This window comes from Tamandua tetradactyla, chromosome 1, assembly GCF_023851605.1.
Source record: "Tamandua tetradactyla isolate mTamTet1 chromosome 1, mTamTet1.pri, whole genome shotgun sequence".
Lineage (NCBI taxonomy): Eukaryota > Metazoa > Chordata > Mammalia > Pilosa > Myrmecophagidae > Tamandua > Tamandua tetradactyla.
In genome coordinates this window covers 65,697,611-65,722,018 of record NC_135327.1, presented here as the reverse complement: position 1 = coordinate 65,722,018, position 24,408 = coordinate 65,697,611, and the positions used below count along the sequence as shown (strand labels likewise).

Genomic DNA, 24,408 nt, shown 5'->3' with positions numbered 1-24,408 from the left:
ATAAACATATTCTTCATATATGACAAAAATGCAGTAATAAATAAAATATTAAATATTTCAGTTTCTAAAAAGAGATGGGCTATGGTGATGCTAGCACATGGGTAGGCATGGAAGGGATGTCAGCACAGTGGGACTCCAAAGAAATAGTCCAGACGTTTTGTACCCATGGAGGGCTCTGTTCTGGCTGCACTCCATAATGAAAGGACAGACAGGTCAGGGCCTGGAACACAGAATGTTTTGCCATTGCCCTCTGGGAATCCAGACCAGTGCTGTAATACCTGGTCTTGATATTAAGCCCTGGAAGATAGAATTAATTCTTGGCCACACTGAGGTGAATCTCTGGCAGGTCTGGCTCACCACAGTTCCAGAGCACACATGAATCCCTCTGTCTGCTCTTATAGACATTGTGGCTGCTTCAGTCCTGCTTTGGCTCTCACTCCGGAGCAGTATCCAGTAAGGTCCTGTGCTGTAAGGGTGTTCCTAATGAGGAGGCTAAACTGGGTCTGATCCAGCCCAGGTCTTATTCACCTAACATTCAAGGACCCATAGCAGTGCTTGGCGGTCAGTGGCTAGAATGCCAGCAATTACCTCAGAGGAGCAAAGGTCACTCGCCCTTGTAGAATGGAAGCTCACAACCATGGTGTCCTCAGTGCAGAGCTCAAACCAGCCACACAAAATGGCCAGGCCTCCTTGATTCCTGCTCTAGATCCAGCTGTGTGTGGGACTTCCCCTGCCTGCGGTGGCAGTCAACAGTCAGCCCTTTCAACGTTTCTACTTGAATATGAGACAAGAAAAATAGCTGCTTCTCTTTTTGAGTCCCCTGACAGTAAGGGTGCCCTCCCCTCATCACAGTTAGTGGGTCAGGTCCTGTCCCATCATCCCTGTACTTCCCCTGCCCCCAGTGCATAAAACATATATACTGGAGCACCCAAGTCTTTCTCTGAACTGTGACCACACAAGACCCAGCAAGGCCCACTAAGGCTTACCAAGGCTTACTGAGGATCAGTGAAGCTCAACAAGACCCACTGATGCCCACCAAGGCCTTGTGAGACTCAGCTACCCCTACTGAGGCCCACCGATGCTCAGCAAGGCCCAGTAAGGTCCACTGAGGCCCACCGAAGCTCACCAAAGTCTCTGAGGCCCACCAAGGCTCAGCAAGGCCCCTCGAGACTCAGTGAGACCCATCAAAGATACCAACATTGTCCAATGGGAGTGACTTGGTGAGTCAGATACCATCCCCAGCAGACTGGCTCCCCTGTCACTGGTTGGGGGGGGGGGGGGGCGCCAACCTGCCCATATGGAGAATGGGCCTGTGGGTCCTAGGTGCTTCTGTCTTCTGTGGACTCAAGTATGTTTTGAATACACTGGTCCTCAGACCTCCTACTTCCCATTAGCTTAATTCTCCAGTACAGTGGCTACGGACTGATCTAGATTTAATGTGTGACTTATGGCAGTACTGTCCAATCCATGTTTCCTGTCCAGAGTGGGCAGCATCTGGCAGGCATTCTCCCAGCCATCTTGTCTTACTTTATGGACATCTTCACAAAGTAGCCAATAAATCCTATAATCTGTTTCTTGGACCAAGGTGGAAGCAGCTGGCCTTCCTTGCTGGTCTCTGAGCTCTACCATACCCTAAAGGCTTATAGCCAATGTACTTGGAACCCATTAGGTTCCTGACGATTCCTTTTATTTTACAGTGTTTCTGTACAAACATAATTGTTGCTGTGCATTCTACCTCTGAAGGATTTTCATTGAGCACATGCTGTTGGCTGCGTACTGTGGGGGTTTCCATAGGGTGCTACTAAATTTTCTGTAGATAACGTCTCAAAATAAGAACATGGGGGCTCTGAGAGGTTAGGTAGCTTGTCCCAGTTTGGAACTAGAACACAAACCCAGACCTGCCTGATTCCAGTGTATTCTTTCCAGAACTCCAAGGAATGAATTCCCAAGGAGGGCCTGGCTTGGTTGCATCTGGAAAGTGTCTCATTTCCTGTTCCCTCACTTCCTTCTAGCTGAAAGCCTCTGTCAGAGCAGGCATCTCTACTTGGAGGAGTTAGTGAAGAGGGAGGAGAGCTGGTAGCCAGAGTGAGTTTCAAAGGGTTTGTTGTGTCTTGTAAATGTGTGAGATACAGCCAGCAAGCAGACCCGGGAGAAATTGTGTCTGACATGGACACTCATACACCAGCCAGAGCCATCTCTGGCCAGCCTGTAGAGGCTTGCTTTCTCCAGGAAGAAGCTTGCCAAGCCTTTTCTCATCAAACCTGCTGGAAGAGAGCCTGGGTGGTAGGGGCCTGCAACCAGCAAGGATGGCAGGCTGCAGTCTTTGCCCTGGCCCCATGCCCAGATACCTTCACACCCACCGTGGGCTCCTACAATGGTTTCTGCCTGCCATTCCATCTTTTTCCTGTATTTTTGAGGCTGAGCTGTCCTCTCTGTCTCTGCCATCTGCTGATGTAATTGTTTTCCTTGGTTCTCTGATTTTGCTCCTTGTGTGCTTTTCTCTGTACTTGTGCCCTTGCTCCCTTTAAATTGTTGTAATTTGCTCCTGCCAGATACCTGCTACTCTAAGAATTAAAAAAATAATAAAATTTAGAAAGGCAAAAGGAGCTACAGACTGGGCTGAGCCTCTCATTTCCTATGAATGCAGTAGCTTCTGTATATATGCTCTCCTATAATTCCACAGGAGCAGGAAATAAAATATCTCTCAAGTGCAGATGCACCAGAAGTTCTTTCCCATGTTTTCTTAAAGTGGCTTTGATTATCTGTACATGACATTGCATTTATTTTGCAACTTCACTGTTTGTTAGAAAAAAGTGCTGTCTGAAAAATAGGAATTATTTAGAGCATCAATAATTTTCCTATCAGTGCATTGCCTGCCAACCTACACACCTGGGTCTCCTTCTAATGAGATACAGATGCTTCTCTCTCTATCTCCCTCCCTCTCAATCACATAGTTTCTAGTATAGTAAATACCAATGTGTTACATAAACATTACTTTTTTGGGGAGCCATGAGGTTTATTTTAACTGTTTGTTTATTAATGACATTTTGGGACCAACTTTTTTCCTCTGATTATATATTTGAGATAACATTGTAAATCAATGAGCAGAGTCCTTTGATTTGTGAAAATTCTGTATGCCGTCCCCATTTTAAATGCATTGTTTATGTTATGTGAAACAACACAGACTCCTATAGCTAGAGGAAGTGTTTCCTGTGGATGATTTTGGATGCAGAAGGGGCAGTTACTAGTGAGTCCAAAAAGCTGGCATTGGGTTCTGATTTCAGCCTTGCCTGGCCTCCATTTCTCATCCTTAAAGTAAGGATGACACCCATCATCTGGCTGATCTGTAAATACCTGTCTTTATCTTAAGTGCCACACCCTGTGCTGGGCACTGGGAATCCTGAGGAAAATCAGGTCCAGTGCCCTGAATTGACCTTATTTGGAAAAAGTTTCTTTACAGATGTGATTAAGATAAGGAACTTAAGAGGAGATGATCCTAGATTATCAGGTGGGCCCTAAATCCAATGATAAGTGTCCCGATAAGAGAGAGGCAGGGGGAGAAAATAGACATATATGAAGATGGAGCAGAGGTGGGCACCAGCAGCCAGGAGCTCAGGAATTCTCCCCTAAAGTGCCCGAGGCGGGGATGGCCCCTGCCGGATTCTGGTCCTTTGGCCTCCAGAACTGTGAGAGGGTACATTTATCTTGCTTTAAGGTACCCGATGTGGTGTACTTTGGTATGGCCCCTCCAGGGTTTGCATCATAGCACTGCTATGTCCAAAGGCACATTGCTGCTTTCCTGCTGTCGTGGTAGCTCCATGCACGACACCCAGCAGTAACAGACAGAGTCCTTGGCCAGTTGCTGACCTTCTCCCCTAGCGGGCTGCTTGCCTGCCAGCCTTTTCTCTACAACAGGCTCCTCACCTCCTCCCCAGTGCCATGGATTCCATATCAGACGCATAAGGGCAGGCGCTGAGAGCAGGCAGGGGCGGCAGCTAAAACCGTGTGACAGCTCCTGCCTCCCTCCCTCCCACACTAGAATGTTAAATGAGACTCATGATGCTCAGGCAAGTTCCTTTCTTGGTTACGGAGATATAAAACCAGCCATGGCAACAGCGATGGCTCCTTCTCTCCCCTCTCTGCCTCATTCAGTCACATAAGCCAAGCATTAGCTTGCTCATTGTCCTCATTTCTTTCTCAGGTTGAGAAGCTGACAGGTCCTCCCCCTTGCTGTCGTGGGTGGCCACAGGCAGGTGGGTGGGCAGTTGGAGCTCTGTGGGTAGGTGACAGGTCGCGGTCCTCTGCCATGGCCCAGGTCGTACAGACAGTGGCAGATTGTAGTCCCCTGCTGTGGCCTAGTACCGGTGAGTGGATGACAGGTTGTGGTCTTCTGCTGTGGCCTGTGCCATGTGGGTGGCAGGTTGTGGTCCTCTTCTATGGCCTAGTCTAGGCAGGCAGGAGTGGGTCATGGTCCTCTGCTATGGCTAGGCTGTGCAAACAGGTGGCAGATTGTGGCCCTCTGACATGGTCTGGGCCATGTGGGCAGGCAAAAGGTCATGGCCCTCTGCTGTGGCGTAGTCCAGGCAAGCAGGTGGCAGGTCATGGTCCTCTGCTGTGGCCTGGGCTGTGTGGGCAGGTGGCAGGTTGTGGTTTTCTGCCATGGCCCAGGCCATGTAAGTGTCAGGTCATGGTCTTCTCTGTGGCCTAACTGTTCTTCTATGGAACAGCCTTGTGGCCAGTGCACATTCCATGTGTTTCAGAGTTTATCATTACTGTATTCACTAATTTTAAATGATTTGTGAGTAAAATAACAGATTATTATTCTCTTATGAACTATACCTTAATTTGCTTAGCCTTTAAACCCTGCTGTGTTTTATTTGGGTTGTTTCTGATTTTTGAATACTTTGAGTGTTTTTGTACAAATCATGTCTTCCTATGCACCCCCACTGTCCCATTTAGATTATTTCCTAAAGTTCTATTTCTCAAGAGAGGAATTACAGGGTAATTGTAGTTCTTGAGCCATTTTGCCATAAGTCCTCCCTAGAAAGGTGGCACATTTCCATAGTGTTCTCAGTGCCTCATGTATAAGCCTGTATCCTGCATCCCCACTGGCAAGGGGCTGTTTAATTGAATTTATGTTTTCTAATTTATCTAGAGTTCACGAATTTGCTCTTTTTTCTTTTTCCATGAAATGGTTTGTCTTTGTCTCCTCATAGGTAATCTACCACCAACCCCCACCCCCTTTCCTGGCAGCCTTTCCTTGCCGTTTGAAGTCATGATTGGAGTTTACTTCACATATTTCTTTGTAAGGTCAGAGTGGAAACTACAGATTTGGTTACTTCAGCATTTGACAAGAGCCCAAAGCCAGGAAATTATATGAGATGTAATGTAGCCCTTTAAGCCTGCATTTATAGCAGTGTCACCGTGGAGGGCCCCTCAGTATATTTTACTGGTATTGAGAATCCTTTACATCATCCCCATGGCCCCTGTGCTTGAGAAATGGAGTTTTACTTTCCCTAGATTCCATAGGGTAGCACTGAGACTTGGGTATTATACAGAAGGTTGATAGCCTGAGGCAGAAGAGCAGACCTTGGTATGTTCCAAATGGCATTTCTACAGAAATCACATGGTTAGAGACAGATAGGAGGAAGGTACCAAGCAGAACCCTCTGAAGGTGCTCCCAGGAGCTCCCAGAAGATGCTCCCTGAGAGGACATCTACAGGTGAAATGGAGTGCTTCTTGCCCTTTTCTCCTGCCTGCAGGAGTAGAGAATAGGAATTATCCCTCTCTGTCATAGGCTGCATGGAAGATCCTGTTTGGAAATACAGCTCAGTGCATGTTTTTTTTTCTCTCTCTTTATACCAAACTGTTAGCTGGTTATTTTTTCAATTTCTGATTCTTTTTTTTTTATCATCATAATCGTTTTTTTCTGTTTTTTGTGAAAAATAACGTATACAATTGTGCTGATTTAAAAAGTTTTATGTACCTTAGAAAAGCTATGCTTTAATCCTAATCCCATTTTGTGGGACCAACAGTTTCTTCTAATCCCTGTTCAGTACTATAGATCGGAAATTTGATTATCTCCAAGAAGATGTGACTCAATGAATTGTGGGTATTAAACTTGATTAGACAGAGACATGTCTCCACCCATTCTATGTGGTTCTTGATTAGTTTACTAGAATCTTGTAAAACAGGAAACATTTTGAAGAAAATTGGAGATTCGGAGAGAGCAGAGAACGACAGAACCACAAGAAAGTCACATCAGAGAACGCCACAGAACCACAAAGCAGAGTCCACCAGCCAGCGACCTTTGCAGATGAAGAAGAAAATACTTCCTGGGTAGCTGAAGAGAAAGCTAGCAGATGATGCTGTGTTTGCCATGTGCCCTTCCAGTTTAGAGAGAAACCCTGACCGTGTTTGCCATGTGCCTTCCCAGATGAGAGAGAAACTCTGACTGTGTTTGCCATGTGCCTTTCCACTTGAAAGAGAAATCCTGAACTTCATCAGTCTTCTTGAATCAAGGTATCTGTCCCTGGCTGCCTTAGATTGGGCATTTCTGTAGACTTGCTTTAATTGGGACATTTCCACAGCCTAAAAACTGTTACCTTGCAACTTATTAAATTCTCCTATTTAAAAGTCATTCCAGGGCAGGCCATGGTGACTCAGCAGGCAGAGACCTGGGTTTGATTCCTGGTGCCTGCCCATGCAAGGAAAAAAAACCAAGCCATTCCATTTCCGATATATTGCATTCTGGCAGCTAGCAAACTAGAACAATAAAGCAATAAATTTCAAAATGTATCACAACAGTTACTTGTAGAACAGATTTCAGAGTTTGATTATGGGTTACAATTCCAAAATTTTAGGTTTTTACTTCTAGCTGGTTAAAGATACTGAAGACTAAAAGAAGTATCAGTATAATGATTCAGCAGTCATACTCGTTTGTTAAACCCTACCTTCTCTTTATAATTCCATCATCTTTGATCTTTCTCCCACTCTTTAGGGGAATTTGGGCTATGCCCATTCTAACTTTTTCATGCTGTCGATAATATGGGATGGGGGATGGAACTAGTTGATGTTCTGGAGAGGCTGGCCCCTCTGGGTTTCAGGACATATGTGGTCTAGGAACCAATCTGGATGTTGTAGGTTTCTGCAAAGTAATTGTAGTGCATGGACCCTTTGCAGAATCTTATATAATGCCCAGGTATTCTTTAGGATTGACAGGATTGGTTTTGGTTGGGGTTTGGCAAGTTATGATAGGTAGCAGTGTCTAACTGAAGCATGCGTAAGAGTGACCTCCAGTTTAGCTTCTCGACTGTTTGAACTCTTTCAGCCGTGGATACTTTATTTGCTCCACTTCTTTTCCTACTTTTGGTCAGGATGGTATTGTTGATCCCATGGTGCCAGGGCCAGGCTCATCCCTGGGAGTCATTTCCCATTCCACTGGGAGATTTTCATCCCTGGGTGTCATGTCCCATGTCATGTAGTGGGGAGGGCAATGATTTCACTTGCAGAGTTGAGCTTAGAGTGAGGCCACATCTGAGCAACAAAAGAAGTCCTCTGGAAGTAACTCTTAGGCATACCTATAGGTAGGTTAGGCTTCTCTGCTGCATACATAAGCTTCACAAGAGCAAGCCTTCAGTCAAGGGCTTGGCCTATTGATTTGGGTGTCTCTAATGTTTGACACAGTATCAGGGTTTTCCATGGTGGTAAAGTTTAATAGTTCCATATTTTTTTCCCCATCCCTCAAGGGACTTTTCCAATACTTTTTGATTATCTGCTTAATATACTCTGGGATATATCCAAGCATTACATTAAGCTATACAGGACTAAAGGCCCTCATTCTTATTCTGGGCTCCATGTGTTTGGATTATTTAAATGATCTATCCAGATAATTGAGTTAGGTTATGTGCAACAGAAAATTTAGGTTCTAAACAAAATAAATGTTTCTTCCTTTGGTCTCAGAGGGTTGATGAGGTTCTAAAATATGAACAATATCTTACCCCTGTATTCTGAATTACCTTAATCTTGACCTGATCGACTTCTTTCTTATCTCCAAATACCAAGTTATACATGTATAAAACAGCCTCTCAAAATCCAGAAATAACAGTTACCACTTCAGACTAAATGCGACTGCTATAAGCAGTTCAGTGCATTTTGTTATCACTAGTGTGTGGAGCAGCTGGCCTCTCTACTGCCTACTTAGAAGGCCAACGGATGCCCTTCCAGCCATACCCATCCCATAGGCATGTTTTGTTTTGTTTAATTTTTAAACTTAAAAAAATGGTTGACTGCATTTGAAAACTAGAAGATTGCACATAGAAATCCTGATTCCAGGCTTGCCTGGAAAGCTCCAAGGGCTGCTTCGGAGTGGCCCACATTCTACTTGATGCCAGCTGTCTGGAGCTGAGGGCATTCACTACAGTCTCCACTCAAGCCTTTAAGTTACCTACCTGACCTTTCCAGGTGTCTGAGTTAAGAACTCTTCCATGAGTACCTTTAAATTTGGATCAAACTCAGTGACTCTTCAAGAGTGGAGGGGCAGCTGAATGTGGAGTAAGCAGCTACGTATCTTGCTGTATGCCATCCTTGGTGACTGTGGCTTGAGAATGGGTTCTAGGCTGAAGGCCATCCCCCAAGGCTTCCCAGAGCAGTGTGGGTTCCTGTCTGTTGCTATCCTTTACACCCATATGCCCCATAGCCCCTGAGAGCAGCACCACCAATAAAAATACAGTGTAAGCCACCTATGCAATTTAAAATTTTTTAAGATCCACCCTACAAAGGTAAAGAGAAACAAGGGAAATTGATTTTACCAGTTTATTTTATTTAGCCTAATAACATCTAAGATGTTTCATTTAAACATGTAACCAACATAAAAATTATTAGTGAACTTTTACTTTTTTGTTCATGCTGTGTGGCTGGAGGCTTCTGCATTGCTAGTGCAAACTAAGACCGTGGGCTGATCTGAAATGAGAAATCCTTTCCAAACATGCAGATTTTGACTTTAAAATAATATACATAAATGCTCAAATATGACTCTACCACCAGTCATAATGAACTAGGTATTTGTTCCTATACACAGACTTGCCGTGAATTTTCCATCCCAAGTGCGGGAGTGCCCAGGTATGTCATTGTCAACCCAGAAGCCCAGGCAGTCTCTGAAGTTCTGAATGACTCGAACAAAACCATTTGCTTTCTGCCCTCAAGTTTCGTGGTGTTGGTATTCTAGGAAAATTCAAAGTGGAATAGCACTGTGGAAAAAAAAATACTGTGTTCATATGTGAAACAACGTAAAGTTTAGGCTCAGATAATTATAAATTGGATTTCCATCGCCAAGATCATTGATGAAGCCCTTGACATTGTGTAAGCCTCAGACAGTGCTTCATTGAGGCACTTAGGATGGCTGTCACTGCTGACCACCACCCTCTCTGGGTGCTGGTGGTGCCTGCCCATCACTGAGATAACAGACCACTACCAACTCCCTGATTGCCACAAATCGTTTTTACCTGCTAGTAAAAAAGAATAGAAATGAGTGGTTTAAAAAATAGATTTAAATATTTTTACTCGTCTGTATTGAAGAATAATTTCTATACAATAAAATGTACCCATTTTAACTGTGCAATTCATATTTGTTTTTCTGTGCAGTTCATATTTTGAGAGATACATATAGCTGTGAAACCACCACTGTAATCAAAATACGAACTATTTCCGTCACCCCAAAATGTCTCCCATGACCCCTTTGCTATCAAATCCTGTTCTAGTTTGCTAGCTGCTGGAATGTGATATACCAGAAACAGAATGGCTTTTAAAGAGGGGAATTTAATGAGTTGCTAGTTTACAGTTCTAAGGCCAAGAAAATGTCCCAATTAAAACAAGTCTATAGAGATGTCCAATCTAAGGCATCCAAGGAAAGATACCTTGATTCAAGAAGGCTGATGAAGTTCAGGGTTTCTTTCTCAAGTAGAAAGGCACAAGCACAGCGAGCATGGTCAGGGTCAGGGTTTCTCTCTCGTCTAGAAAGGCACATGGCAAGCACAGCATCATCTGCTAGCTTTCCCTCCTGGCTTCCTGTTTCATGAAACTCCCCGGGAGGCATTTTCCTTCATCTCCAAAGGTCACTGGCTGGTAGACTCTCTGATTCTCATGGCTATGACATTTTCTGCTCTCTCAGAAATCTCTTGCATTCTCCAAAATGTTTCTTCTTTTATAGGATTCCAGTAACTAATCAAGAGCCACCTGAATGGGTGGAGACATGTCGCCACCTAATCCATCTTAACAATTACTCTTGATTAAATCACATCTCCAGGGAGTGAACTAATTACAGTTTCAAGCATACAGTATTGAATAGGGATTAGAAGAAATGGCTGCCTTTACAAAATGGGATTAGGATTAAAACATGTCCATACATCATTTCAAAGCAGCCCAAATCCCATCTAAAATTCCTTATTCTCAATCTCTGATCTGCCTTTTTCATTAAGGATTAGTTTGCCTTCTCTAGAATTTCATGCAAGTGGGATCATACACTATGTTCTCTTTGGAGCCTTGCTTCTTGTTTTTGCATAATAATTTCAGACTCATCCATGTTCATTCCTTTTTATTGCTGAGTAGTGTTCTATTGTATGGCTATAGCATAATCTGTATGTCTGTTCACCTGTTTAGAAAGGCTTTTGGGTTGTTTCCCATTTTTTGACAGTTATGAATGAAACTACTGTGAATACTGTGTGTAAACCTTTGTGTGGACATATTTTTATTTCTGGGTCATGTAATTAGTACATGTTCAACTCTATAAGAAATTGCCAAACCGTTTTCCATTTTACCTTCTCATCAGCAGTGTGAGAATTCCAGTTGCTTCAAAGCCTCATTAATTTATGATACTGTCAGTGTTTAAGTTTTAACCACGGTAGCAGGTGTATTAGGAGATCTTTCTGTTTCAGTTTGTGACTCCTAGATGACTAAGATGTTGAATATCTTCTCATGTGCTTATTGGCCATCTATCCATCTTCTCTTGTGAAGTGTCTATTCAAATCTTCTGCTCATTTTAAAATTGGGTTGTAAAAGTTTGCTTACTTAATATATCCTGGAAATAAGTCCTTTGCCAAGATGTATGTATTAAGAATATTTTGCCCCAGCCTGTGGTGCTTTTCTCTGCTTTCCTAATAGTGTCTTTCAAAAAGCAGATGTTTTGTTGATGGTTGGGTTTTTTTGTTTTTTTGTTTTGTTTTGTTTTAATTTTAAAGAAGTCTATTTTATCAGTATTTTCTGTTAATCATTTGTGCTTTTGTATCTTAGAAAGATGGTCTCCTTTATTTTCTTTTAGAAGTTTTGTGGGTTTTGCTTTCACATTCACATCATAATCCAATACAGATTACTTTTTTGCGTATATTTTTGGGTAAAGATTGAGATTCACATATCTTTTAATATATATCGTATTGTGCCAGCACTGTTTATTGAAAAGACCAGTCTTTAAATTGAAATAAAGTGTGGTTCTATTTCTGAACTTTGTTCTGTTTCATTGATCTTTTTGTTCCTCCTTATGTCAGTACCATACTGCCTTATTTCACGTAGCTTTATAATATGTCTTGAAATTGGATAGTGGCTTTTTCTTAGTTCTTTTCAAAAATTGTTGTTTATTTTAGCTCCTTTGCATTTTCATATTAATTTTTAAATAAGTTTTTCAGTTGCTTCCAAAAAGTCTTCTGGGATTTTGAGTGAGATTATGTTGACTCTATAGATCAATTTAAGGAGAGTTGCTTTAGTGATATTGAGTCTTCCAATCTATGAACAAGGTGTATTTCTTCCTTGGTCTTCTTTGTTTTATCTCAGCAATTTTGTAGTTTCCAGAGTGAAAGTCTTGCACATATCTTATAAATTTATCCCTTAAATTTTTTTGGCTGCTATTTCAGATGACATTTTAAATATTATGTTCTGTTCATTTTTTGCCAGCATTTAGAAATAAACTTAATTTTTATATGTGAACTAGCATCTTCTAACTTTCACTTATTAGTCCTAATAGCCATTTTCTAGATTCCTAGGATCTGCTGTATAGACAATAAGGTTATCTGTAAATAAAATTTGAAAAGGAAGAAGTCAGACCATATCCGTTCGATCAAGTTGAATGGTAGTGCTGTTCAGCTTAACTGTGTTCTTCCTGATTTTGTGCCTGCTTGATCTGTCAATTACTGAAGGAAGAGTGTGCAGACTCCAACTGTATTAGTGGATTTGTTGTTTTCTCCTTTCAGTTCTATCACTTTTTGCCTTATTTTTTTATTTATGTATTTATTTATTTTTATATGGGCAGGCAAGTTCATAAACATTAAGAATTGTTGTTTTTTCTGAAGAACAGACCCCTTTATTATAATGTAATGCCCCTCTTTATCTCTGATCACTTTCGTTGTTCCGAAGTCTGCTTTACTTGAGATTATTATAGCTACTCCAGCTTTCTTTTGTTTAGTGTTGGAATAGTTGTTTCTGAATGCAACATACCAGAAATGGAAAGAGGATTTATTAGTTTACAAATTTTCATTTTTAGGCCATGAAAATGTCCAAATTAAGGAATCAAGAGGAAAATACCATCACTGAAGAAAGGCTGCTGGTGTCTGGGGTTTCTCTGTCAGATAGCAAGGCACTTCACTGGCGTCTCCTGATCTTTCATTCCCAGATTTCATTTCCTTTAGCTTCTAATTCCAGTGGCTTTCTCTCTGAGCATATGTGTCCTCTCAGCATCTATTGGGCATTTCTCTCTCTCTTCATGCTCTCTGGCTTTTCTTTGATCCCCTCATAAAAGACTCCAGTAAAGGACTGAGATCCATGTTGAGATCACATCCCAATCGAAGTAACCTAATCAAAAGGTCCCCACCCACAAAAGGTTTTCCCCCACAGGGATGGATTAAAAGAACTTGGCCTTTTCTGGGGGACATAACAGCTTCAAACCAGCACACCCCACCCTCTGGACCCCAAAAGACATGTTCTTTCCATGTGCAAAATTTATTAATTCCATCATAATATCACAAAAGCTTAAATCATTTCAGTAACAGTATTAAGTACAAAGTATCATCAAAAGCAGTTACAGGTATGGGCTGTCCTAAGGCAAAATTCCCCTCCAGCTCTGGACCTGTGAAACTTAAAACAAGTTATATGTTTCCAGTATACAAAGGAAGGATAGTCATAAGATAAATGTTCCATTTACATAGGGAAAAATTGGAAGGAAAACAGCCCAGAGGTCCCAAGCAGTTTTGAAAACTTGCAGCAGAAACTTCATTAGATTTCCAGGTCTGAGAATGTGCCAGTTTGAAAAGATACCCTAGAAAAGCCGTGTTTTAATCCTAATCAATTTTGTGGAAGCAACAGTTTCTTCTAGTCCCTATTCAGCACTGTATGTTAGAAACTTTAGTTAGATTATCTCCATGGAGATGTGACTCTATCAAGTGTGGATATTAAACTTGATTAGGTGGAGATGTGTCTCTACCAGGGACTTGATTAGTTACTGGAATCCTATAAAAGAGAATGAGGAGAGAGCCACAGAACCTCGACAGAATAACGAGAGAACCACAGAGTCCACCAGCCAGCGACCTTTGGAGATGAAGAAGGAGAACACCACCTGGGAGCTTCATGAAACAAGAAGTCGGAAGAGAAAGCTAGCAGACTTCTCCATGTACCCTTCCAGCCCGGAGAGAAACCCTGAACATCATCGGCCTTCTTGAACCAAAGTATCTTTCCCTGGGGGCCTTAGATTGGACATTTCTATAGATTTTCTTTAATTGGCCTTAGAACTTATTAAATTCCCTTTTTTAAAAGTCGTTCCATTTCTGGTATATTGCATTCCGGCAGCGAGCAAACTAGTACAAAGAGTCATCCATAAAATGACGTTTTATCCTCGGGCTTGAGAGACCAGCAGTCCCAGCCTTTTCAATGCCTTGTGCGGTGACTCTGCTACCTCTAAACACTGGAGTGAGGGCTCCAACATCTCCAAACATTGAGGAGATGATTGTTTCTCCCTTCTACCCTCTTCAAGCATCTCGGTGGCAGCTGGATTATCTGCATGTGCTCACTCCTCTCTGAATACACCTGGTTGTCATTTTGCTTGGAAGGAGAACTGGCCAGAGATATGTTTGTGTACCAATTCTTGGGCTGTTGTTAATGGTTTGGGTGGATGGTCAGGGACTTGGAAGGAACATGATTGGAAAATTGATCACAAAGAGGTCTTGGGAGTAGGTATGTGGATAGATCTTTCTGATTGGACAAAAAACAACAACAACAGGATATTTGTGTCCTATGTGGATGCTCACCAGAGGGTAAGTTCAGCAGAAGACAATTTTAATAATCAAATGGATAAGATGACCCATTCTGTGAAAAACAGTCATCCTCCTTCCCCAGCCACTCCTGTCGTTGCCCAGTGGCCTCATGAACAAAGTACTCATGGTTGTTATGCATAGACTCAGCAATGTGGACTTCCACTTTCCAAGGCCGACTTGGTTACAGCCACTGCTGAGTGCCTTATCTGGCCAGCAACAGAGACCCACACTTAGTCTCCAATATGGCACCATTCCCTGAGGTGATCAGCCTGCTACCCTGTGGCAGGTTCATTACAATGGAACACTTCCATCATGGAAGAGGCAGCAATTTGTTCTAACTGGAATAAACACATACTGCAGAAGTACTTCTACCAAAACTATCATCCATGGACATACAGGATGCCTTATCCACATATTCCACATGCCATTGTTTCTGATCAAGGAACCCACTTCACAGCAAATGAAGTGTGGGAATGGGCACATGCTCATGAAATTATGTGGTCCTACTCTGTTTCCCAGTATCTAGAGGCAGCTGGATTGACAGAATGGTGGAATGGCCTTTTGAAGACTCAATTACGGCACCAGCTACGTGACAGTATCTTACAGGGCTGGGACAGTGTTCTCCAGGAGGCTGTGTATGCTCTGAATCAGTGTCCACACTATGGTGCTGTTTCTCATATAGCCAGTATTTCCAGGTCCTGGAATCAAGGGGTGGAAATAAGAGTGGCATCGCTCACTATTACCCCTAGTGATCCACTAGAAAAAATTTTGCTTCCTATCCCTACAGCCTTAAGCTCTGCTGGTCCACAGATCATAGTTCCAAAAGGTAGAGTGCTTCCACCAGGAGACACAACAATAATTCCATTGAACTGGCAGTTAAAACTGCCACCTGGCTACTTTGTGCTTTTTGTGCCTCTGAATCAACAGACTGTACTGACTGATTGATGCTGACTATCAGGGAAATAAAACTGCAACACATGGAGGTAAAGAGTTTTAATGAAATACAGTAGATCCCCTAGGGCATCTCTTAGTACTACCATGCCCTGTGATTAAAGTCAATCCAGGCAGGACTGCCAGTGGCCCAGAAACTTCAGGAATGAAAGTTTGTATCACCCCACTGCCACCCCCTGCTGGCAAATAACCATAGCCAGCTGAGGTGCTTGCTGAGGGTAAAGGAAGCATGGAATGGGTCATGGAAGAAAGTAGTGATAAATATGAACTACGAACATGTGACCAGTTATAAAAACAAGAACAGTAATGGTATGAATATTTCTTCCTTGTTTTGTTATGTGTATGTTTGTATTTGTACATAAAACAAATATCTTTGTTTTCTTCTCTATCTTATCCCCTTATCATATGACATTAAGTTGTATTGTTCATGTTGTAGTACTTAAGTTATAGGATATCAAATTTAAGAGCAAATATTACTCTAGGACTTGCACCCTATTCTGGAAAGATTTAGTGCATTTCTGGTTGTACAAAGGACAGTTGAGTATTGTTAGGGAAAAACATGTCTGTTAACTGTTTTTTATTCAGATTAAGTAAGGTTTAAGGTGATGTGCATAGCTGCCAAGTTGAGAAGGGAAGACTGTGATGGTTAGGTTTATGTATCAGCTTGGCCAGATAATGATGTCCAGTTGTTTGGTAAGCAAGCACTAGCCTAACCATTGCGGTCTGTGACTGATTACATCTAAAATTAACTAAGAGTGTCTCCAGCAATGAGAGACATTTAATCCAATCACTTGGAGGCTTTAGAGGAACAATTCAGAATTGAGAATTTTCATTTCTACTTCAGCCAGCCAGCCTCTCCTGGGGAATTTATTGAAGACCTTCATCAGAGTTGCCAACTTGCAGCCTGCCCTAGGGCATCCCCACAGTTGTGTGGGATACTTTTATAAAATCTCATATTTACAGATAGCTCCTGTTAGTTCTGTTTCATTAGAGACCCCTGACTAATAAAATACTTTTCTATACACTTAACCTGTGTCTTTATATTTAAATTGGGTTTCTTGTAGACACCTTAGGTTGGGTCTTGATTTTTTTTTTTTTTTCAAAAGCTTCCCAAAAAGAAAAGTCCAGGGGTCTTGATTTTTTATTCACTCTTACAATCTTTATCTTTTTATTGATATATTAAGACCATTCAAATTTAAAATGATTATTGATATAGTTTGATTAATAGCCATCATGTTTGTAACTTTTTTATTCATTGTGATTGTTCTTTTTTTACTTCTGTTTTTTACCTCCTCTGGTTCTAATTGAGGGTTTTATATGATTCTGTTTTCTCTGTTCTCTTATCATATTAATTATACTTCATTTAAAAAATTATTCAGTGGTTGCCCTAGAGTTTACAGTCTACATTTACAACTAATCTAAGTCCACTTTTAAATATCTCTGTAGTGCTTCACTTGTAGTTATTCCCAATTCCTCCCTCCCTTCCCTTAATACATCACTCATTCATTTTACTTATCAATATGCTGTAATCACTTAATACATTATTACTGTTATTACTTTAGGCAGTTATCTTTTAGATCAGTTAATAAGAAAAGTAAAAGATTCTATTTATTGTCATTTGTTTCTTCTCACCTGCTCCTTGTTTCTTCATTTGGATCCAGGTTTTTGTTTTTTTTTTATTAATTAACGGGAAAAAAGAAATTAACCCAACATTTAGAAATCATACCATTCTACATATGCAATCAGTAATTCTTAACATCATCACATAGATGCATGATCATCGTTTCTTAGTACATTTGCATCGGTTTAGAAGAACTAGCAACACAACCGAAAAAGATATAGAATGTTAATATAGAGAAAAAAATGAAAGTAATAGTAGTAAAAACAAAACAAAACAAAACAAAAACCTATAGCTCGGATGCAGTTTCATTCAGTGTTTTAACGTGATTACTTTACAATTAGGTATTATTGTGCTGTCCATTTTTGAGTTTTTGTATCTAGTCCTGTTGCACAGTCTGTATCCCTTCAGCTCCAATTACCCATTATCTTACCCTCTTTCTAACTCCTGCTGAACTCTATTACCAATGACATATTCCAAGTTTATTCTCGAATGTCGATTCACATCATTGGGACCATACAGTATTTGTCTTTTAGTTTTTGGCTAGACTCACTCAGCATAATGTTCTCTAGGTCCATCCATGTTATTACATGCTTCATAAGTTTATCTTGTCTTAAAGCTGCATAATATTCCATCGTATGTATATACCACAGTTTGTTTAGCCACTCGTCTGTTGATGGACATTTTGGCTGTTTCCATCTCTTTGCAATTGTAAATAACGCTGCTATAAACATTGGTGTGCAAATGTCCATTTGAGTTTTTGCCCTTAATTCCTTTGAGTAGATTCCCAGCAATGGTATTGCTGGGTCGTATGGCAATTCTATATTCAGCTTTTTGAGGAACCGCCAAACTGCCTTCCACAGTGGTTGCACCATTTGACATTCCCACCAACAGTGGATAAGTGTGCCTCTTTCTCCGCATCCTCTCCAGCACTTGTCATTTTCTGTTTTGTTGATAATGGCCATTCTGGTGGGTGTGAGATGATATCTCATTGTGGTTTTGATTTGCATTTCTCTAATGGCCAGGGACATTGAGCACCTCTTCATGTGCTTTTTGGCCATTTGTATTTCATCTTCTGAGAGGTGTCTGTTCAAGTCTTTTTCCCATTTTGTAATTGGGTTGGCTGTCTTTTTGTTGTTGAGTTGCACAATCTCTTTATAAATTCTGGATACTAGACCTTTATCTGATATGTCATTTCCAAATATTGTCTCCCATTGTGTAGGCCGTCTTTCTATTTTCTTGATGAAGTTCTTTGATGCACAAAAGTGTTTAATTTTGAGGAGCTCCCATTTATTTATTTCCTTCTTCCGTGCTCTTGCTTTAGGTGTAAGGTCCATAAAACCGCCTCCAATTATAAGTTTCATAAGATATCTCCCAACATTTTCCTCTAACTGTTTTATGGTCTTGGACCTAATGTTTAGATCTTTGATCCATTTTGAGTTAACTTTTGTGTAGGGTGTGAGATATGGGTCTTCTTTCATTCTTTTGCATATGGATATCCAGTTCTCTAGGCACCATTTATTGAAGAGACTGTTCTGTCCCAGGTGAGTTGGCTTGACTGCCTTATCAAAGATCAAATGTCCATAGATGAGAGGGTCTATATCTGAGCACTCTATTCGATTCCATTGGTCGATATATCTGTCTTTATGCCAATACCATGCTGTTTTGACCACTGTGGCTTCATAATATGCCTTAAAGTCAGGCAGTGCAAGACCTCCAGCTTCGTTTTTTTTCCTCAAGATGTTTTTAGCAATTCGGGGCACCCTGCCCTTCCAGATAAATTTGCTTATTCGTTTTTCTAATTCTGAAAAATAAGTTGTTGGGATTTTGATTGGTATTGCATTGAATCTGTAAATCAATTTAGGTAGGATTGACATCTTAACTATATTTAGTCTTCCAATCCATGAACACGGTATGTCCTTCCATCTATTTAGGTCTTCTGTGATTTCTTTTATCAGTTTTTTGTAATTTTCTTTATATATGTTTTTTGTCTCTTTAGTTAACTTTATTCCTAGGTATTTCATTCTTTTAGTTTCAATTGTAAATGGGATTCATTTCTTGATTGCCCCCTCAGCTTGTTCATTACTAGTGTATAGAAATGCTACAGATTTTTGAATGTTGATCTTGTAACCTGCTACTTTGCTTTACTCATTTATTAGCTCTAGTAGTTATGTTGTGGATTTTTCCGGGTTTTCGACGTATAGTATCATATCGTCTGCAAACAGTGATAGTTTTACTTCTTCCTTTCCAATTTTGATGCCTTGTATTTCTTTTTCTTGTCTAATTGCTCTGGCTAGAACCTCCAACACAATGTTGAATAATAGTGGTGATAGTGGACATCCTTGTCTTGTTCCTGATCTTAGGGGGAAAGTTTTCAATTTTTCCCCATTGAGGATGATATTAGCTGTGGGTTTTTCATATATTCCCTCTATCATTTTAAGGAAGTTCCCTTGTATTCCTATCTTTTGAAGTGTTTTCAACAGGAAAGGATGTTGAATCTTGTCAAATGCCTTCTCTGCATCAATTGAGATGATCATGTGATTTTTCTGCTTTGATTTGTTGATATGGTGTGTTACATTAATTGATTTTCTTATGTTGAACCATCCTTGCATACCTGGGATGAATCCTACTTGGTCATGATGTATAATTCTTTTAATGTGTTGTTGGATACGATTTGCTAGAATTTTATTGAGGATTTTTGCATCTATATTCATTAGAGAGATTGGCCTGTAGTTTTCTTTTTTTGTAATATCTTTGCCTGGTTTTGGTATGAGGGTGATGTTGGCTTCATAGAATGAATTAGGTAGTTTTCCCTCCACTTCGATTTTTTTGAAGAGTTTGAGGAGAGTTGTTACTAATTCTTTCTAGAATGTTTGATAGAATTCAGATGTGAAGCCGTCTGGTCCTGGACTTTTCTTTTTAGGAAGCTTTTGAATGACTAATTCAATTTCTTTACTTGTGATTGGTTTGTTGAGGTCATCTATGTCTTCTTGAGTCAAAGTTGGTTGTTCATGTCTTTCCAGGAACCCATCCATTTCATTTAAATTGTTGTATTTATTAGCGTAAAGTTGTTCATAGTATCCTGTTATTACCTCCTTTATTTCTGTGAGGTCAGTAGTTATGTCTCCTTTTCCATTTCTGATCTTATTTATTTGCATCCTCTCTCTTCTTCTTTTTGTCAATCTTGCTAAGGGCCCATCAATCTTATTGATTTTCTCATAGAACCAACTTCTGGTCTTATTGATTTTCTCTATTGTTTTCATGTTTTCAATTTCATTTATTTCTGCTGTAATCTTTGTTATTTCTTTCCTTTTGCTTGCTTTGGGGTTAGTTTGCTGTTCTTTCTCCAGTTCTTCCAAGTGGACAGTTAATTCCTGCATTTTTGCCTTTTCTTCTTTTCTGAGATAGACATTTAAGGCAATAAATTTCCCTCTTAGCACTGGCTTTGCTCCATCCCATAAGTTTTGATATGTTGTGTTTTCATTTTCATTTGCCTCGAGGTATTTGCTAATTTCTCTTGCAATTTCTTCTTTGACCCACTCGTTGTTTAAGAGTGTGTTGTTGAGCCTCCACGTATTTGTGAATTTTCTGGCACTCCGCCTATTATTAATTTCCAACTTCATTCCTTTATGATCCGAGAAAGTGTTGTGTATGATTTCAATCTTTTTAAATTTGTTAAGACTTGCTTTGTGACCCAGCATATGGTCTATCTTTGAGAATGATCCATGAGCACTTGAGAAAAAGGTGTATCCTGCTGTTGTGGAATGTAATGTCCTATAAATGTCTGTTAAGTCTAGCTCATTTATAGTAATATTCAGATTCTCTATTTCTTTATTGATCCTCTGTCTAGATGTTCTGTCCATTGATGAGAGTGGTGAGTTGAAGTCTCCAACTATTATGGTATATGAGTCTATTTCCCTTTTCAGTGTTTGCAGTGTATTCCTCACGTATTTTGGGGCATTCTGGTTCGGTGCGTAAATATTTATGATTGTTATGTCTTCTTGTTTAATTGTTCCTTTTATTAGTATATAGTGTCCTTCTTTGTCTCTTTTAACTGTTTTACATTTGAAGTCTAATTTGTTGGATATTAGTATAGCCACTCCTGCTCTTTTCTGGTTGTTATTTGCATGAAATATCTTTTCCCAACCTTTCACTTTCAACCTATGTTTATCTTTGGGTCTAAGATGTGTTTCCTGTAGACAGCATATAGAAGGATCCTGTTTTTTAATCCATTCTGCCAATCTATGTCTTTTGATTGGGGAATTCAGTCCATTGACATTCAGTGTTATTACTGTTTGGATAATATTTTCCTCTAACATTTTGCCTTTTGTATTATATATATCATATCTGATTTTCCTTCTTTCTACACTCTTTTCCATACCTCTCTCTTCTGTCTTTTTGTATCTGACTCTAGTGCTCCCTTTAGTATTTCTTGCAGAGCTGGTCTCTTGTTCACAAATTCTTTCAGTGACTTTTTGTCTGAGAATGTTTTAATTTCTCCCTCATTTTTGAAGGATAATTTTGCTGGATATAGGAGTCTTGGTTGGCAGTTTTTCTCTTTTAGTATTTTAAATATATCATCCCACTGTCTTCTAGCTTCCATGGTTTCTGCTGAGAAATCTACACATAGTCTTATTGGGTTTCCCTTGTATGTGACGGATTGTTTTTCTCTCGCTGCTTTCAAGATCCTCTCTTTCTCTTTGACCTCTGACATTCTAACTAGTAAGTGTCTTGGAGAATGCCTATTTGGGTCTAATCTCTTTGGGGTGCGCTGCACTTCTTGGATCTGTAATTTTAGGTCTTTCATAAGAGTTGGGAAATTTTCAGTGATAATTTCTTCCATTAGTTTTTCTCCTCCTTTTCCCTTCTCTTCTCCATCTGGGACACCCACAACACGCATATTTGTGCGGTTCATATTGTCCTTGAGTTCCCTGATACCCTGTTCAAATTTTTCCATTCTTTTCCCTATGGTTTCTGTTTCTTTTTGGAATTCAGATGTTCCATCCTCCAAATCACTAATTCTATCTTCTGTCTCTTTAAATCTATCATTGTAGGTATCCATTATTTTTTCTATGTTTGCTACTTTATCCTTCACTTCCATAAGTTCTGCGATTTGTTTTTTCAGTTTTTCTATTTCTTCTTTATGTTCAGCCCATGTCCTCTTCATGTCCTCCCTCAATTTATCGATTTCATTTTTGAAGAGGTTTTCCATTTCTGTTCGTATATTCAGCATTAGTTGTCTCAGCTCTTGTGTCTCATTTGAGCTATTGGTTTGTTCCTTTGACTGAGCCATATTCTCAATCCTTTGAGCATGGACAGTTATCTTCTGCTGCTGGCGTCTGGGCATTTATTCAGATTTCTCTGGGTGTTGGACCCAGCAAGGTTGTAAGATTTTTCTGTGAAATCTCTGGGATCTGTTTTTCTTATCTTGCCCAGTACGTGGCGCACGTGGCACACGTTTGTCTCAAGTGTTTGGAATGGGTCTCCCCCAGTCACCGATCTCCGTGGCCTGGGGATTTCGGATCCAATTCTCTCCGTTGGTTCAGGGGCCGTGCGTGGTGGGGGCGTCAGCTGCCACGGCTTGAGGGGACCCTGTGGCTGGTTGCGGGCCGCAGCGGGCCTGGGGGATTCCCCACCGGACCAGGAAGCCTCCCGTGGGGGGGGGCTACCGCGGCTTGGATAGCCCTCCTATCCGAGACTCGTATCTGCGGACTCGAAGCAGAGACTCGAAGCCGCCCGCAAAAGAGGGGTGCTGCCTACCTCGGCTTGGGAAACTTGCTTCTCCAATACTCTCAGCCGGCCCGGAAAGGAGGGAGGGAGTAGCTCGGACCACCGCAGGTGCCGCTGATCGGGAACTCGCGCGCCGCTCGGGGGTCTCACCGCAGCCGAGTCTCGCAGTCAGTCTAGCCAGCCCAGACTTTGGATAGCCCTCTGATCTGAGATTCGTAGCCGCGGACTCAAAGCCGAGACTCGAACCTGCCCGCAAAAGAAGGGCGCCGCCTGCCTCAGCTTGGGAAACTTGCTTCTCCGATACTCTCAGCCGGCCCGAGAAGGAGGGAGGGATTAGCTCGGACCGCCGCAGCTGCGGCCGCTCGGGGGTCTCGCCACAGCCAAGTCTTGCGGTCAGACTTGCCAGCCCAGACTTTGGATAGCCCTCTGATCCGAGACTCGTAGTCGCGGACTCGAAGCCGAGACTCGAAGCCGCCTGCAGAAGTGTGGCGCCGGCCGCCTTGGCTGGAAAGCTTGTCTCTCCGCGTCTCTCAGCCAGCCCGGGAAGGAGGGAGGGATTAGCTCGGACTGCCGCAGCTGCGGCTGCTCGGGAAATCGCCCGCCACTCAGGGATCTCACTCACCGCAGCCGAGTTTCGCAGTCAGACTAACCAGCCCAGACTGGGTTACGCTGTGTGTCCATTCCCTGCTGTAGCCCCGGGAGCTGTTCTGTACTGTTTCTGTTCACCTATTAGTTGATTTGGAGTCGGAGGAACTAAGACGCATGTACCTTACTAAGACGCCATCTTGGATCCAGAATCTGTCATTGATTTTTGCAATTTGATTATGATGTGCCTATATATAGATTTTACTTGGTATTTATACTGCCTGGTGTTCTCTGAGCTCTCTGGATCTGTGGCTTGGCGTCTGTGCTGGTTTGAGACTATTATGTATGCCAGAAAAGCCCATGTTCTTTAATCCAATCTTGTGGAGGCAGGCTTGTTTTTGGGTGGGACCCTTTCATTAGGTTCTTTCCATGAGATGTGACCCCACCCATTCAGGGTGGGTCTTAGTCATTGTGCTGGAGTCCTTTAAGAAAGAGACATTTTGAAGAAAGTGCAAAACCAAGAGAAGTTAAGAAAGAAAAAAGATGCCCACAGAGGCATTTTGACGAGAAAGACCAGAAGACATTGCCATGTGCCTTCCCAGGTGACAGAGGAATGCCAGATGCTGGCAGACTTTCCTCCAAGAAGGTATCCTCCTTTTGGTGCTTTAATTTGAACATTTTCATGGCTATAGAATTGTAACTTGTAAGTTAATAAATCCCCTTTGTAAAAGCTAATCCATTCTGGTATATTGCATTCCAGCAGCTTTAGCAAACCCAAACAGTGTCTGTTACTAATTTTGGAAAATTTTTTAGCCATTATTACTTCAAATATTTCTTTTGTTCCATTCTTTTATTTTCCTTCTACTAGTCTGTGATGCTTAGGTTCTGGTGTCAGCTTGACCAAATGATTATGCCAGTTGCCTGGTCAGGTAAGCACTGGCCTGACCATTGTTGCAAGGATATTTTGTGGCTGGTTGATAAACCAAAAGGCTGGTGTAGTAAATCATCAGTCAGTTGATTGCATCTGTGGCTGATCACATCTGCGATCAACTAAGGCATGCCTCCCACAATGAGATAATCCAATCAGTTGAAGGCTTTAAGGAAGAGGAGAGACTCACTGTTTCTCCAGTCATTGAACCTCTCCTGTGGAGTTTGTCCAGACCCTTCATCAGATCTGCCTGTTTCATAGCCTACCTTACGGAATTTGGACTCTTCCATTCCATGGTTGTGGAGACA

The 24,408-nt window shown here is 41.3% G+C and overlaps 1 protein-coding gene across 3 annotated transcripts in view; it reads left to right on the top strand.

Moving 5' to 3' along the window:
• Positions 1 to 24,408, top strand: part of NUDCD3 (NudC domain containing 3) — a 238,738-nt gene that overhangs the window by 194,571 nt on the left and 19,759 nt on the right. The gene's annotated exons all lie outside the window — the stretch shown is intronic.